This window comes from Phasianus colchicus, chromosome 2 (assembly GCF_987193195.1).
Source record: "Phasianus colchicus chromosome 2, bPhaCol1.hap1.1, whole genome shotgun sequence".
NCBI lineage: Eukaryota > Metazoa > Chordata > Aves > Galliformes > Phasianidae > Phasianus > Phasianus colchicus.
The window spans coordinates 30273351-30287983 of NC_143437.1; the positions used below are offsets into that span (position 1 = coordinate 30273351).

Consider the following 14633-nt stretch of genomic DNA (forward strand, 5'->3'; position numbering starts at 1 on the left):
GCTGGGCTGGGGTCCCCCACCCCTCGCCACCCACAGCTGCAGGTGCACAGTCCTATTTTGGTACCTGTGTCACAGCTCTGCTCTAAGTCTGGGCCTGGGTCCTCCAGCACACTGCCCGCACTGTCTGCATGCTCAGTAGCTACCGTCCTGCTCCTGGAAGCAAATCAGCACCTGGACATCCCTAAGCTTTTCTTGGTCCCCTGGCCATTCCCCAGTTAGTCAGCAAGCTGCATCCCCAGGAGTCACCTGGAGGGAACTGGCACTATCTGGGAGCAGTTCCTGCATCGTAGGAAGATGCGTGAGTGTGACTGGACCCTCCTGCCTGGAAGCAGGAGGTGCTGGGCCATAAGGATGGGACTGTGCTGCCTGTGAGCCCTGGGCGAGGCTTAGTCAGAGCACTGCCGCCGTACGTGCAGCCTGGCACTGAGATGGGGTGTGAGCCTCCGTGAGAGGCAGGGAGGGAGGGCCGTGATAAACCGGCCCTGGTAATTAATTCCCACTCCCGATTGCATGTTTGCTCTTCAAAATGTGAAGAGCCCTGGGCAGGGCTTGGTACAGCATTCAACAGGCATCTTCTTTTATCTGAGCTATTTCATCAAATCTGTTAATTGTATCTATCTCGAGCCCTGGGCCTAGGGTGGAGATTTCACATCAAATAGTGACTGCTTGTAGTAGCTCCTAGCTGGGCACTGGGCTCCACTTTGAGACTGTGAGGAGGGAGAGAAGACCTCACAGATGAGGATTTCATTCCAGGCTCTCTGCAAACATCCTCCTGGCCCTGCTGGGCAGCTGGGGGGCTGAAAAAGACTGTCAGACTCTGCATCTGGCAGCTAAAGAAGGAATAAGGAAGAGTTTCCTGTGCTAGTGACCTCTGAAGGATATCAAAGAACCGTTTAATTATTGTTTGGAAAGACCACTAAGATCATATAGTCCAAACATCAACCCGTCACTACCATGCCCACTAATCATGTCCCACGCTGCCACATCTATCCATGTCCCACCCCTGCTCGTGTCAGTCAGAAGAATATAGCCACCTGAGAGTTGAAAACAAGTCACATCTGCATGGTTTTAAATCGGGAACAAGTAATCTTCATAAAAATCTTATCTGGAAAATCAAGAAATGAGGATTATTCCAAAATATATGGGTTTGGCACCAAAGCTCCTTGTGTAGCATTGACACGAGGGATTGCTTACAATGATGACCCTCTTGCAGAAGTTGGCTGTCAAGCCCTAGGAGGCTCCCAAGGCTCCCAGTCTGTCCTGTTCATGTCCCACTGACAGCTCATTAACTTCCATTGAATGGCCCAATCTATTCTTTCACACAACTCTTCAAAAGCCTCTTTGCAGCCCTCCAGGCATCCCACCCTCTTGCTGGCTCCCCTTTTCACAACCCTCTCCAGCCCTTTTCCACAGCACTTTGCCCCAAGCCTCCATTCAGAAGATCTTAGCTGGGGGCAGGGTGGAGATGCACGGGAAGACCATGGCAGGCACTTATGGGCTCCTTTCCTGCCTCATAGCCTCGATGTGTAGCTCCACCATGGTGGGGCCATCATTCCTGGAAGTGTTCAACAACCACATGGATGTGGAACTGAGAGACATGGTCAGTGGGCATGGTGGGACGTTAGTGATTCAAGCTGACTGATTCAGGCAAAGACATGAGAAGCTCCAACGGAGCCATGGAGGCAGCAGCTGTGATCTGCACATAGAAATGGCAGCAGGTCGGGGGTCTTCCTAAAGCTGCTCTTGGCCAAGAGGCTCCAGACTAATGAGCCAAGTCAACCAGCACAGTTTTGTTTCTCTTGTCAGTCTCTTGTCAGACAAGAGAAACAATGAATGGCTTTGCTGCCTTCAGTGTCTTGCACCTCCGGACAAACCTGGTGGAACCATTTCTAACCAAGTGTTGTTCCTGCAAGCAGAGCTCCTGTGTCTGGGTAATGCAGTGAGGAGGAGTTGTATAGGAAGCTTCTCCCAGGCAGGACCTGCCATCACACAGGAGCACTATGAGGCGGTGAGGGATGATGTCATGATGGAGGTGATTGGGTACGTGAGGAGGAGGGTCTGTATCTGGCAAAGCTGTAATTGCTTGCTGTTGGGACTTCTCCTTTGGGACATGGGTACTGGTCCCATAGGTTTATAAATCTCCTCTCATCTGGCTGGTGCATGAATCACCCCAGAGACACAGCGATACTCAATGCAATTTCATCTCTGCCCTTCCCAAGCAGGGGCTGCTCCCTTCCCCCAGCTGTCTGCCCACACTTGCTGAGGGAGCACCGAGCCCTTTAACTCCAATCACAAATCCTGGAAATGATTAGCGGGCTGTCATCACTCAGCCACACCGGATATCGGGCACGGGCATTTCCGTCCCCTGTAATTAATGGTGTGCAGGGCTGCCTGGCTCTGTGGCAGGCAGGGGAGATGCAAGCGAGCGAAGAGTGTCACGCCTCCCCCTCTCACTGCTCGGCTGGGAAAACTGCTGGACCAAAAAGCAGAGCAAAGAATAAATTCATTCATGGCTAGAGGTAAGGACAAGGCAAAAGGGTTCACCGAGGAGTTGGGCCTCTCCTGTCTGGGAAAAGAAACAGAAAACAGCCCTGGGAGGGGAGACCAAGGCAGCCCCCTTCACTGATGCGCAGCACTGCACTTTGTGCGTCCCCCAGGGGCCTGGGAACTCAGTGGCCTGCTGGTCCCCTGCCCCTTTCCGGGTGCCCAGGGTGGCTGCCAGCTCCTGCCTGGTGGAGGGGGTGTCACCGAGCACCCCAGCCCTGCCTCATGCCCCAGCCTTTGTTCCCCCACTGCCTGCCCTGTTCCCAGGATGCTCCCCAGTTCCCTGGCTGCCAGCTGCCTAGCGAGAGTGCTCCATGCCCTGTGTGAAAGCTGTGCATCCATCCAGCAGCCTGCAGACCCTCCACTCAAATGCTTCATTGTGCAGCTGGCTGGGCTACGTGAGCCTAGCTACGTGGAGGCTGCTCTGCTTTGAAGCTAACTCTTCCTTTTGAATCAACAGAGCTCAGTGGAGCAATTGTAAAATTTCCCCTCGTTGGCCAAACTCCTGATGTTAACAAAAACTCCCTGCTATGTAAACAGGCCAGATGCTGTGGGATGCTGTCTGAAGGCTCACGTACCCTCTGTGTTGTGGGAGATGCTGGATCGGCATCTGTGTGCTCCCTTAGGGGAGCAGAGGCCAGTGCAGAAACGTGGCCCCCCTCATCCTCTCGCTGCTGACCTTGTGTGAGGCTCTCCCTTCTCTGTCAGCTGGCCCTGCCGAAATCCTGGTTGAAACCATCTCCAGCATGATTGTAATCACCTAAGGAAGAAGGCATGAGGTTCCAGATGCCTAGGAAGAAAAGACAGATAGATAGTACCTGGCCTCAAAGGAGTGGAAATGCAGCTAGTTGACCGTGGACCTGCTGGTCTCTGGAGGAGGTAAGCTCTTTGTAGGACTGACCAAGACAGCAAGGTGAGAAGTAATGGCCGGTGTAGATTGTCAGCAGCCTGACTGCCTCAAACAACAGGGCTTTGGGGCTGTAGGGGATGAGGCTGTCATGTCCTGGCACTCATATGGTGAGCTGCTTGTCTGGCCTGCCTGGGTGCTGAGTTGGAAGAGGTGTATTACATTTGTTGCCAATGATTGGCCAAGTGGCAGCTGCAGGCCTTTTGGAGATCAGGATGGGAATTCAAGGAGATTGTGACACTGATGGAATGGATATAAACAGGATGCAATTCAGTGAGAGCAAAAGCAAACCCCAGCATTTAGAAGGATAATCCACAGTGTGCATATCCAGGGGGCAACAAGGCCTTCAGAAAAGGGCATGGGTGTCATTGCGGTGGTGGGTGTCATTACTGACTTGGCAGCATGCAGATGTGAAAACAAATGCCTCTACTGGGGCATGTAAACAAAAGGGCTACATGTACCACATATGCTGCAACCATTTGATTTCATGCAGCATTGGGAAAGGCTTGTGATTTCTGGTTGTCTCCAGTTTTTGGCAATGCAATTTGAGAGAGGTGTAAACTTCTTAGACTCTGTGTAAGCAGCCTAGAAACCATGACCTATGAGTAAAGGTTGAAAGAACTATATTTGTTTAGTCTGCAAAGAAGAAAAGGAAAGGGAAATTGTAACAACGTTCAGATATGTAATGTGCCTAAAAATGGAACAGGATTGGTTGTTCTCCATCTCCAGGAGACATAAGGTTAGACAGTCAGTCTTTCACCTCTTTAAGCTCATAGGAGCTGCCATTACCTTAATACCAAGTACCTTCTCTAGAAATTTCCAAACTCAGGGTGGTCAAAGGCTCCTAACCCTGCAAAAATGGGGGCAACCAGAAAGGCTCATTGCATCATTCTTGTCTGCAATAAGCAGGTGAGAAGTCTTCCTGTATGGATTTCTCATCCTTTTCTGGCTGGATATCAAGGGAGTATTTAGAGAAGTGATGGATGAAGACTACCTTTTATTGTGGCTGAAGTTAAACCACTAAACCAGGGTAAAATGCAAGCGTGGAGCAAACATCAGTCCCTGAATGAGCTTTTGTAAAGGCAAGAGATGGAAGACTCTTCATTAGGCCTTGCAGCAGTCCTTTAGAAGGAGAACAAAATAAAGGTGACAAGGAAAGCTAATCCACAGCAGCCCTTCAGAGCTGTGCCAGCCTTTGTAAGGACTCTGCTAAAGGTAGATCTGAGTTATCTTCCTTTTCACACATACATGGTGCCATAGCCTGCAGCTGCACATCTTGCACAAGAAATCTCCTTGTGCCTTTGCAGTTCAGCCCAATGTGAAGCACACAAACCGCCCCCTTCAAACCCAAAAGCATCTCAAAGAGTGGCTCAAGCCAACGCCTGTCTCTGCGTGGAGGATAAGCACGTTCACAGAGGGTGGATTGAAAAACTAGGCCCTAAGCCTCGATGACACAGAAAAGCCAATTCGCAGTATGCATCAAGGGAGGCACTGGCAAGGAAAGGGATGGCTGTTGCCTGGATTACAGCATCGAAGCAAGAGAGGTCTCTGTGGTGTAAAAAACTGTCAAGAGCAGACGAGGGCTGGAATGGAGATATTCCCCACAGTTTTATAGGATTTTCAGAGGCCAATGATCCATTTTCTGCTTCTCAGTGATTTTACAGACCAGTGACCTCAGTGATCTCATGGCCCTTTAATAAAGGATTGTTCCACACTTATCTCACCGTAATGGTGGGGGATCAAACCAAGGGGAATACCTTCCTCCAGGGCTTCATGTAGCAGGTCAAGAGTATTTGACAAGGCCATCCCAAAGAGACTACAAAATCCCCTGTGCTCTGGGTGGAGAAGAAAAGGGTCATGTTGGAGAATGCAACACAGACCTTGGAAAGTACCTTCTCTGGCTGTCCAGCTCAGCCCTAGCAGCTTGTTCATTCCTACTGGGATGGAGAGGTACATCTGCTCACCCAGAAATCCTTGGGACCTACAAACAGCTCCAGAAATTCCCAGCTTTCACTGGAAACCGAAAGGGATTGTGTCTATACTGTTGATTTCTACCAGCCAGCACTGCTTTGCTGCTTGAGGGTGTGAAGTGGGGAGACCAGCTACACCAGCCAAATATATCATAACATCTCATTTTGGTATCTGGCAAGCTTGTTCTGGGGGCTGAGCTTGGAGGAGTACCATGACCTGCTCTCCTCCATTCTTGACCGTGGTGTTTGAGAGAATGACTCATACATTTTGCATTTGGAGCTCCTCATCGTTCCAAGGGAAAAAGCCATGCTTCCGGCATCCCTTGGTGTGTGGGTTTCCACTCATCTGTCGATGACCGGGCAAGATGCCATCCTCAGAACAAAATGGTTTCTCCTTCGTTTCTTGTGCCATTAGTTTATCCCTTAGGATTTAACGAATTTCCTCCAAGACCTCCAAGACTTTTGAACAGCCTGTCTGTGCGAAGAGAGCTCAGCGCCTAAAGATTTGGCTGTCAATCTCTCAGCATACTGTGGCCGCTCATTTATATCCATGTGCATCACTGGCTGTCTCTTCCTTTCTCTTGATTTCTGCAAGTCAACAACATGCGTGGCAGGAGTGGGTTTGCCCCTTTGCTGCTGCAGTCCTCTATTTTCAGGCAGCAGAGGTGCATCTGTCCCTGCAGATCATCAACTGGCACTATGAGCATCCTTAGGAAAGGGTTAGGAAACCATATTCCATCTTGTTTCCTGGTGGGGGAAACATTAGATGAATAAAAACTCCAAGGCAAACCTGTCAGATCAGGCCTTCTTGATCTGAAGAAGTCAACTAAAAGAGTGCAGGTTGTCACCAAGTAGTCCCTCTCTTTGGGGAACACAAACATAAACATAAACATATTGTTTATGTATATTCCTTATTGTATGGCTAGCTGGCTTTCGCCTTGGCACAAATAGAACCGCTCCCCAGTCTCACAGGAGGTAGTAAACAAGCCCTGGACCTCATCCCTTGGCTCTGGGGCACACAGTTGCAAGGCTCCTCTGATCAGTGTGGGAGGAAGCTCCTCCACCCTCTTTATAGCTGCCCTGTAATGAGCCCCAGCTGTAAGCCTCTCCCTTCTATGCCTGGAAGCCCAGATTGGCCTTGCTGGGTGGGGCAGAGGCTGTTTAACCCATTCTCTGGATGGATGGATGATGGATAATGGATGATGGATAATGGATGGACGGATGGATGGATGGATGATGGATGAATACTCTGCCAGGTTGACCAACTGGGTTTGCCAGAAAGCTGCCAAATAGGTGGTGGTGTTGGAAGGAATGGAAATGGTCCTGCTCATTCCCCATCTGAAGGCACTCCAGGGAGTTGACCCCAATCCCAGGGTTGTCCCCAGCACCTTCTCCACAGGGTGTTCCTGGCATTCAGGGGAAATCTGGGGAAATGCATGAAATGCATGCTGTGAGCACGTGGGTGTGCGGGGTGCTGCAGGATGGCCTTTGTCTCCTGGTTGAGTATCCTGTCAGCACCTGGGATTTGACTCTTTCTTTTAGGCAGCTTTTGTCTGTTAGAGAAAATCCATGGAGAGGAACCATCCCCGTCTGGCTCTGGCGTCCAGGCGCAGGCGAGGGGCCAGGCAGCCGCTGGTGTGATGCCTACGTAGCACCGCGCCATGGAGACGGGACAGGGGATTCCTGAGGTGACGGGGCTGCAGCGCAAGAGTGGAGCGGCACGGGATGGTGAGAAGCCTTCTATACTCATATAGCTAATGGGCTAATTAGCAAGGAGCTCGAAACTTGGCTGTGTTTGTTGTCAAATGCAGGCCTCTTTCCAAGCGGTGTTAACAGCCTTCCCTTTTCATTCTGGGCACATTGTACAGCCGGTGCTTTTCTGCCTCTTCACAGAGGATGCTTCATTTAGTAATGGATACGGACTGAATGGCTGTAGGTGACAAAAGGGTCAGGAGTGAGGGGTGACAAGGAGGGGGCTGAAGCTGGGGCTGGGAGAGCAGCAGGAGGCTGGGAGCGGGGATGAAGGGAGCACGTATCGAGCCATGTGTAACGTGGGAATGACAGGGGGCTGCAGAGTGCTACGTGGGCTGCCAGCAGAAGATGGAGGAAGTGGGTGAGCTGAGTTCTCCAGGCACCTGGTGGTGGAGAGGGGAGCCTGTAGCAGAGAGGAGAGTGCCTTGGCCAAGGTGTGCTCCAAGCCAAAGGTACGGCTCCCTTGCCATTTGCCCGCTTCTAATTAAGATGCCAACGTTTAAACGATCCTTTTGAAAATGGTCCCCTTTCACATGAGAGACAAAAGTTCACACGGGTGAAAGGCTCCGGGCGCTGGCAGGACGCTGGCAGTGTGCGGGCAAGGGATGGGCAAGTTTCCCCGCTGCTGGGCTGCCAATGCAAATCTGCCAGCGCAGCTGAGCTGAGTCCAGGGGGAAGCGGGAAGGTTTCCGCTGGGTTCCCACAAGTGCCGAGCTGTGGCTGTGCCTGCCATCACGTCTGCCCACTGCCTTTGTAGGCAGCCTGGATAATGGTTGTTCAGTGCAGCAGGAGTGGGGAGTCTCGCCTCCATGGGGCCCCCCATCCATCCGGACACCTGGCATGTTGGTTTTGGTTCTCTCTGGCTTCCTAACTGGCATGCTCCAAGCTCTCCAAACCAAGCAGGGAACCTGGCTTCAGCTGGCAGAGCAAGGCTGGGGTGCTGGCAGCATGCTGCTGTCTGCCTTCCTCTTGTGGGACAGCACCAGTCCCTTCCCAACAAAATGGGAATGGGGCAGAGGGAGGCTGGCAGCTGCCCACAGTAACGTAACCTGCCATGAGGACACGTACCTGCTGGGGAGATATCTTGCTGCTTCCCTCTGCTGCTTTTTGCAGCTTTGCAGGAGCCTGTGTGCAATCCAGACCAGAAGCAGGGGAGATGCCTGCTAGCTTGGCTGCTCCTCAAGTGCTCCACAGTGCCTGGAACAAGGTATAATTGACACCTTCACCACACACTTTAAAAACCACCTCAGCCAAAGCACCTGCCAGCCACATACAAATATTATCTGGGTGTCATGGCAAATGTTGGGCTGAGGGCCGAGAGCTGGCCCAGCCTCCCCCCAAGCTCCACAAAGGCTGCTTGCCTGCGGCTGGCTCTCCTGCAGATGCTTGCAGTGACATGGCATCACTACTACTGTTTGCCTTGGATATGGGCCGAATGCTTCTGGAAAAGCAGCGTGGAAGGCAGGTGGTGCCAAGAGGGTGTAGTGTGCCTGCCGACACCATGGCCTACATCTCAGGTATGGCCAGGTGGAAATTGCCCCAAGCCTCAGAAGCAAGATAATGGTTAGGCAGAGGCATGACTCCATGACAAAAGCCATGCCTGAGAGTGTTTGACACATCCACATTCATACATGGGAACCTTGAAGCCAGAAAACATTTCAAAAAGTATGTCCCCTGCTGCTGCTGCTGCTGGAGGTGCAAATAGGATTGGTTCCCTTTAGCAGCAGACAGGAGACCTAATATCATATGTGCCATTTGAGCCCTCTTGTGCCCTGGCCCCTTGCAACCAGGATTTGGCCTCTGTCTGCAGACCATCAGGTTTGCTTTTCTTGCAAACCTCAGACTAGCCAGCCCATGGACTGCCTGGGAGCTGGCCACTGAGTGTGGAGCGTGATGAGCCATCCCTTCACCATGGGTGTGCTCCTGTTCCTCAGCTGAGCCACCAGCAGAACTGCAACGAGGCAGAGGGACATCTGAGGTAGCTGTGTAGCCTGCAGTGCTGAACCTCAGCATTGACAAGCTCAAAGTCTCAATATTTAGACCATGGGCCCAAAGTTTTCCATGAATGTCAGCTTCTAGTCTGGAAAATAAGTTTGGAGACAGGGTCAGGTTTCCAGCTGGGAAGAAAGAATGATCTCACTAGCAAGCAGGTTAATTCCAGAGCGGCGTTTCCCTAACGAAGCACTCAGATGCTAAGCTCCCCAGAGCAGTGCTGGCAATGCATAGCAGGGCCGGGCTGTTTCTGGTGTGCCAGCTCTGCTTCATCATTTCCTTCATTCTCCTGCCTCTTGTCAGTGCAGAGACCTGGCTGCTTCTGCATTTCCTGCTCCTTTCTATGTCTGCCTTTCTCCTCCACCTTCCGGATGCTGGTAATTCCCACCCATTCATCTCCCTCTACACTCATGTGGCTACTTATGTGTTGCTCACTTGGGATCCAGACCTGGAGGCTGGGCAGCCATGGAGGCAGCCCCTCTCCTAAGTAGTTCTCTGCTTAAACTATCCTGCAGTTCCGTTTGAGCAACGTCTTCCTTTCCAGTCCTTCCAGTTCATCCCTGAACTCAGCTCTTTCCACATGCCCTTTCCCTGTCTGACCCAGTCACTCGTTCAGCTCTTCATCCACACTTTCTGCTTCTTGATCTTCTTCCTCCTCTCCCCTGTGACCTGCTTGCTTCCTGTTGAGGACAGCAAGAAGGCAGGGGTTCCTTGCCCTGAAAAGTCTGTGCCTGTAAAAGGGCATTCAACACGTTTTCTATATTGTCAGCAAGACCTGGCTTCTCTCACGTGCCTTCAGGTGTAATGCTCCTAGTGGAGTTAAATCTGAGTGATTTTCAGAGGCAGAAAGGCAGTACCAAACCTCCTAGGACCTTCACTTGGTGCAAGCATTGCAATTAGCCCCACATTTCTGCCATGAATGACGGTAAGCAAAAAACTACCAGACAAACAGACCTTTGTGTATTCATCCATTAAAAGCATGGCACTGAAGAGCCCCCATGTCTGGTTTGCTCTTTAGGCTTGGGTTGCACCCAGAAGCATGGACTTTGCATAGCTACTCACGGTAGCTTTTTGAGTCAGGCTGCCCAGGTTGTCCTACCTCACTGAGCATGGTGAAGGCAGGCCAGGGTGAGCGAAGTGTGTGCAAGCTATCTCCAATGCAGCTTAGTCATGTTTTATAGGTATTTACTTACACATCTGCTTCAAGAAACCTATATCACCTCTCACAAAGGAAATTATTGTTTTGCTACACTGAATGTTTACACTACAAATGTGCCGCATGTCTGTGGTTTGTTATGCTGCAGGGGTGAGGGGCAGGGGCAGAGCCAAGGCCTGGGCCAGGGCCAGGCCAGCAAGGTACGGTATGGATAGGAAGATGTCAGGAGCTGCTTTCATGTAGCAGTCATTGTGTGCCAGGCTGCTTATATGTTTAACACTCCTTAATGCTTTTGCCCTCTGACAGCTAGATGCTGCCCAGGGGCATTGTCTGGGCCAAAAGATGGTGAATGCAGGTGCTGGTAGCAGTGACACATGGCTGGCAGCCATCAGCATGAGGGCCGTGGCAGTGGGAAGTGCCTCAAAGCAGTGCGTGCTTCCCACCGCATGGAGAAACCCTGCTGCGGTCACGCCAGGGCCAGCTTGGAGCAGCCAAGCTGCTACGTGCCTGCTGTCCAGTGCCTGACACTGCTGGGACTTTCCAACCCCAGCCATGTCACCGACGTGTGTGTAACTGTTACCGAAGCTGCTGACTCATGTGTTCAGCACACCTCCGGCTGTGAAACAGCTGGAAACCTCATCTTTGGGAGATGAGGAGGAGACAAAGGTTTAGTTAACTCCTAGCTGGCCCATGACATAATGCACAGAGATGCATGGGAACAAGTCATATCTTAAAAAGTGCTCCACTGTGTCTGCTCTTTCCTTTCTTCTTTTCCTTTCTTTTCCTTGCCTTCCCTTTGTCTTCCCTCTTCTTCCCACCGTCTTTGCACATTCCCTTGCGTTCTCTCTGGGTTTGCTGTGAATGTAGAAGGAAGCGTGCCCGAGCGTGGAGTGTACATTTGGGGTGAATGTGGGCAGGTGTCTGTGGGCAGGACTGTAAGGACCTCTCTCTGCCCCGTGGACAGCTTGAGGGCACAGGCACTGGGCACAGCCTGCATGTTGCTGGCACGGCTGGCAAGCAGCGTGCTCCTGAGCATGGCATCAGAGGAGGAGGCGCATGGCCTTGGGACGGTCACAGTTCCTCTCTCCTGAGCCAAAACCAGCAGGTGGGTTGGGGTGCCAGGAAAGCCTTCCAGCCCGCTGGGAAACTCACGATCAACTCACACGGCCCTGGGGATGTGCCGGGCGGCACGTGCCACCCATGGCCAGCTGCAGCCTGCCACCACTGCGCTGCTGCCAGCTGCTGGGCTGCCGGCTGGGGCATGCGGAGGAGCAGGCCTGCCTGTGGCCCGGCACCCATGGCCCTCGCACGCCGCAGGCCGCACGTAGGTGCCCGCAGCCCCCAGCGCCCTGGCAGCAGCTCCCGGCTGCCCTCCTTGTCTGCCTGCCAGCCCACGTTCCTCACGCGCTTCCTCCTGCTCTCCTTTTTCTGTATTTTTTTTTTTCTTTTTCTTTTTTCCTGTCTCCCAGTCACTATGCAGGGAGGGAGAAGGGGTGTGAGCAGCGAATGGGAAGCAAGAGGAGACGGGAGAAGGGGCGTCATCGTCCTGAAAAGCAGTGGGTGCTCACCCCACTGCCACAGCCGCTTCCAGAGAAGTCACTTCCTTCCCTCCCCGGGCTCTTTGTTTCTCCCCACAAAGGAGAGGGCAGTCTCCACAGCAGCTGCTGTGCCTCAGATTGCCTCTCAGTCCTGCTGCCCTGAGCAGAGGAGCGCTGCTGAGTGCTAAGCCATCTCCTCCCTTCCTCTCCTGGGTCCCCCAGGGCCGGGTGATGGCCCACAGGGCTGGTCTTCCCGGCTCAGGCATTGGGGTAAGTGGCAAGCTCAGCAGGAGACTGCAAAGCCTGGTGTTGGCTGGTAGTGTGTGTCTTTCTTTGTTCCTTTCCCTTACTTTACCTCCAAAAAAACTGTCTTCTTGAGGTCTCTGGATGGGAACCGTGAGCTCATCCCTCATCCAGGCAGGCTCCAGGTTCTCGTGGTTGCTGCTGTAGGTTTCCTGCTCATCATACAGTTCACAGTTCCTCCCTGTTAGTGAGAGGAAGAGCCAAGGGCATGACTTTTCCTTTGGACCCTTTCATGATGAACGTGCCATGTGGCACAACCTTTATTTACCACAGCAACATCTGCTCACATCCCCATCCTCACAGTCTGATCTCTTGCCAGCACTGTGGTCCCATGTCACAGAATCATATCATAGAGTCATAGAATGGCACACCAACCCACAGGTTGGAAGGGACCTTTATGATCATGTAGTTCCAACCCCCTGCTACCGGCAGGGACACCACCCTCTAGACCAGGCTGCTCACAGCCCCATCCTGCCTGGCCTTGAGAACATCTTCAGGGAGGGGGCGTCTACAACCTCTGGGCAACCTGTTTCAGTGTCTCACTGGCCTCACAGTAAAGAATTTCTTCCTAATATCTAGTGTAAATCTACTCTCTTCCACTTTATAACCATTTCTCCTCATCCTCTCACTACATGTCAGCAGCCTCTGCACACAAAGTGACTTGCCATGAGTACATCCTAACTCAGAAGTCGAAGTGGCCGTGTTTCCCCAGACAGATTGCCCCAAGCTGGCACAACAGTCACACACACACTGGCACTTGTGGGTACTGTTGGATATCACAATGTGTCCTCAGTGTGGAGTAGCATTTCCCTTCCCTGCCTCGTGTTTCACCTTTGATTTTTGCTCCTTAATTTGCTACACCACTGAGCTCCTGCTTGCTGATCTGCTACCCCTAAAGTTCTAACCCTAAGTTTCTACCCCCCTCTGCCTGCTTTGCCCATGCAGACTGTGACTCGGGGAAAAGGCAGCGCTACCGTCACAGATGGCAATGAGTTCCCACTAATTTTCTCCTGAGCACATGCAAATGGGGCTTTGGTGCCCTCACCATTCTTTCATTCCAGAGAAGTCTGTCCCCCTGTAGGACTGAAGAGCATGGTTATGCATATTTTCTCAGCTTGGAGGATATCCAGCCAGCCCTGCCAGATTTGAAGGTGTTTTTCACCTTTTAATCCAATTCCTTCCTGTAAGAAGAGCCACGTCTTTTCTCTTTGTGTCCAAAACCTCAGAGAGGCCAGCAGTGGCTTTCTTCTGTCATTATTCCTGGCCTCTACATATCTTTGACTCTCCAAAGTCATATTTGAATGTAGCAAATCTTCCTTCAGCTGATTTGTGCTTTGTTAGCAAAAGGAAATCCCTGAATTCGCTGATGGCAACTTCTCTAGGACCTGTCTCCTTGTATCCCAAGGGCAGCACAGCTAGTGCCGATTGCTTTGTGTGGGCCATGCTCAGTAATGAGGCCAATAATTTATTCTTTCTCGTGGAAAGTTTTACTGAAGCTAAGCACTGTCCCAGTGAGCCTCTTTTAAGGACAGACTTTCTTCTGCACAGTTAAGGCTCAAGCAGCCTATTATTAACCTCAAGTCCTGGTTGCTTGCTTTGCATTGCCATTTTAGTCTGTGTTGTCACTGACTCTGGCACACAATTGCTGCACCCCTACCATCTCCTTGAAGTTACTTTGAGCCCCCTCGCCTTACCAGACCACCTTTCCTGACCTCGAACCTCAGGGAAACCTCTCATAGCCTTTGCCCATCCACAGAGAAGAGGACATGTGTTGAGTTCAGTCAGCCTGCCCTAGTTACTTGTCCCATATTTCCGGTATGGAAATATGGCCTTGCTCTTCTTAAAGGGCAATGGCAGCAAAGCAGCACGCCAGCAGCACGTGGACCACCAGCTGCACAGGCATCATTTGAATGCAAAGCTACAGAGAGCCAGGCTTAGGTCAGGACAAATGTCACCATCCTGAAGGACAATAGCAGGACAAAGTGCGTAATTTGCCCACACCCAAGCAGCTGTGTCACCGCTGATAGCAGGAATGGATGAGAGGAGTTCTGTTAATAAGGATTAATTACAAAGCTGCGCTAGAGCTCAGACCTCCTGCTTAAAAGGTTGCTCTGCATGTGAGCAAGCAGGCAGCGATGACCTTAGCAGGGCAAACCTCAGGGACTGAGGGAGGCCAGCGGGTGCCAGGCAGAAGCGGAGACAAGCTTATGCCAGCCCATCTCTGCACAGAGGTGAAGCAGGCATCCAAAAATAGCCTGCCACCCCGATGCCAAGAGCAGCAAGCCTTTGATAAACAGAGTAAAAATAACCTCAGCGGGAAAGACATCGCAGCTCCCTCCATCGGAGTCTGGTTTGTGTTGGAGCCCGTGTTTGCCTTCCCCAGCCCCAACCAGCTCACATGGTGCCTGCTGCCGGCACACGCTGGCCCAGGCTGGCACACAGGTGACCACGAGGGACTGGTGAGATGCTGG

At 52.0% G+C, this 14633-nt stretch overlaps 2 long non-coding RNA genes across 4 annotated transcripts; one reads left to right on the forward strand and one right to left on the reverse strand.

The window, feature by feature from the left end:
* Positions 1-1053: 1053 nt before the first annotated feature.
* Positions 1054-13874, reverse strand: LOC116229360 (uncharacterized). Of its 3 annotated transcripts, XR_016464113.1 has the most exons (5): positions 12431-13874; positions 12215-12343; positions 8242-8370; positions 1875-3334; positions 1054-1105 (listed from the first exon to the last, which is right to left on the reverse strand). It is a non-coding gene; the product is annotated as an uncharacterized LOC116229360 (long non-coding RNA). The 3 variants fall into 3 exon arrangements; XR_016464114.1 differs by lacking the exons at positions 1054-1105; positions 1875-3334 and adding an exon at positions 4369-6009; XR_004167001.2 differs by lacking the exons at positions 1054-1105; positions 1875-3334 and adding an exon at positions 4369-6168.
* On the forward strand, positions 2401-8226 carry LOC149918924 (uncharacterized). Its single transcript, XR_016464115.1, has 3 exons — positions 2401-2519; positions 3085-3423; positions 6964-8226. It is a non-coding gene; the product is annotated as an uncharacterized LOC149918924 (long non-coding RNA).
* Positions 13875-14633: the final 759 nt, after the last annotated feature.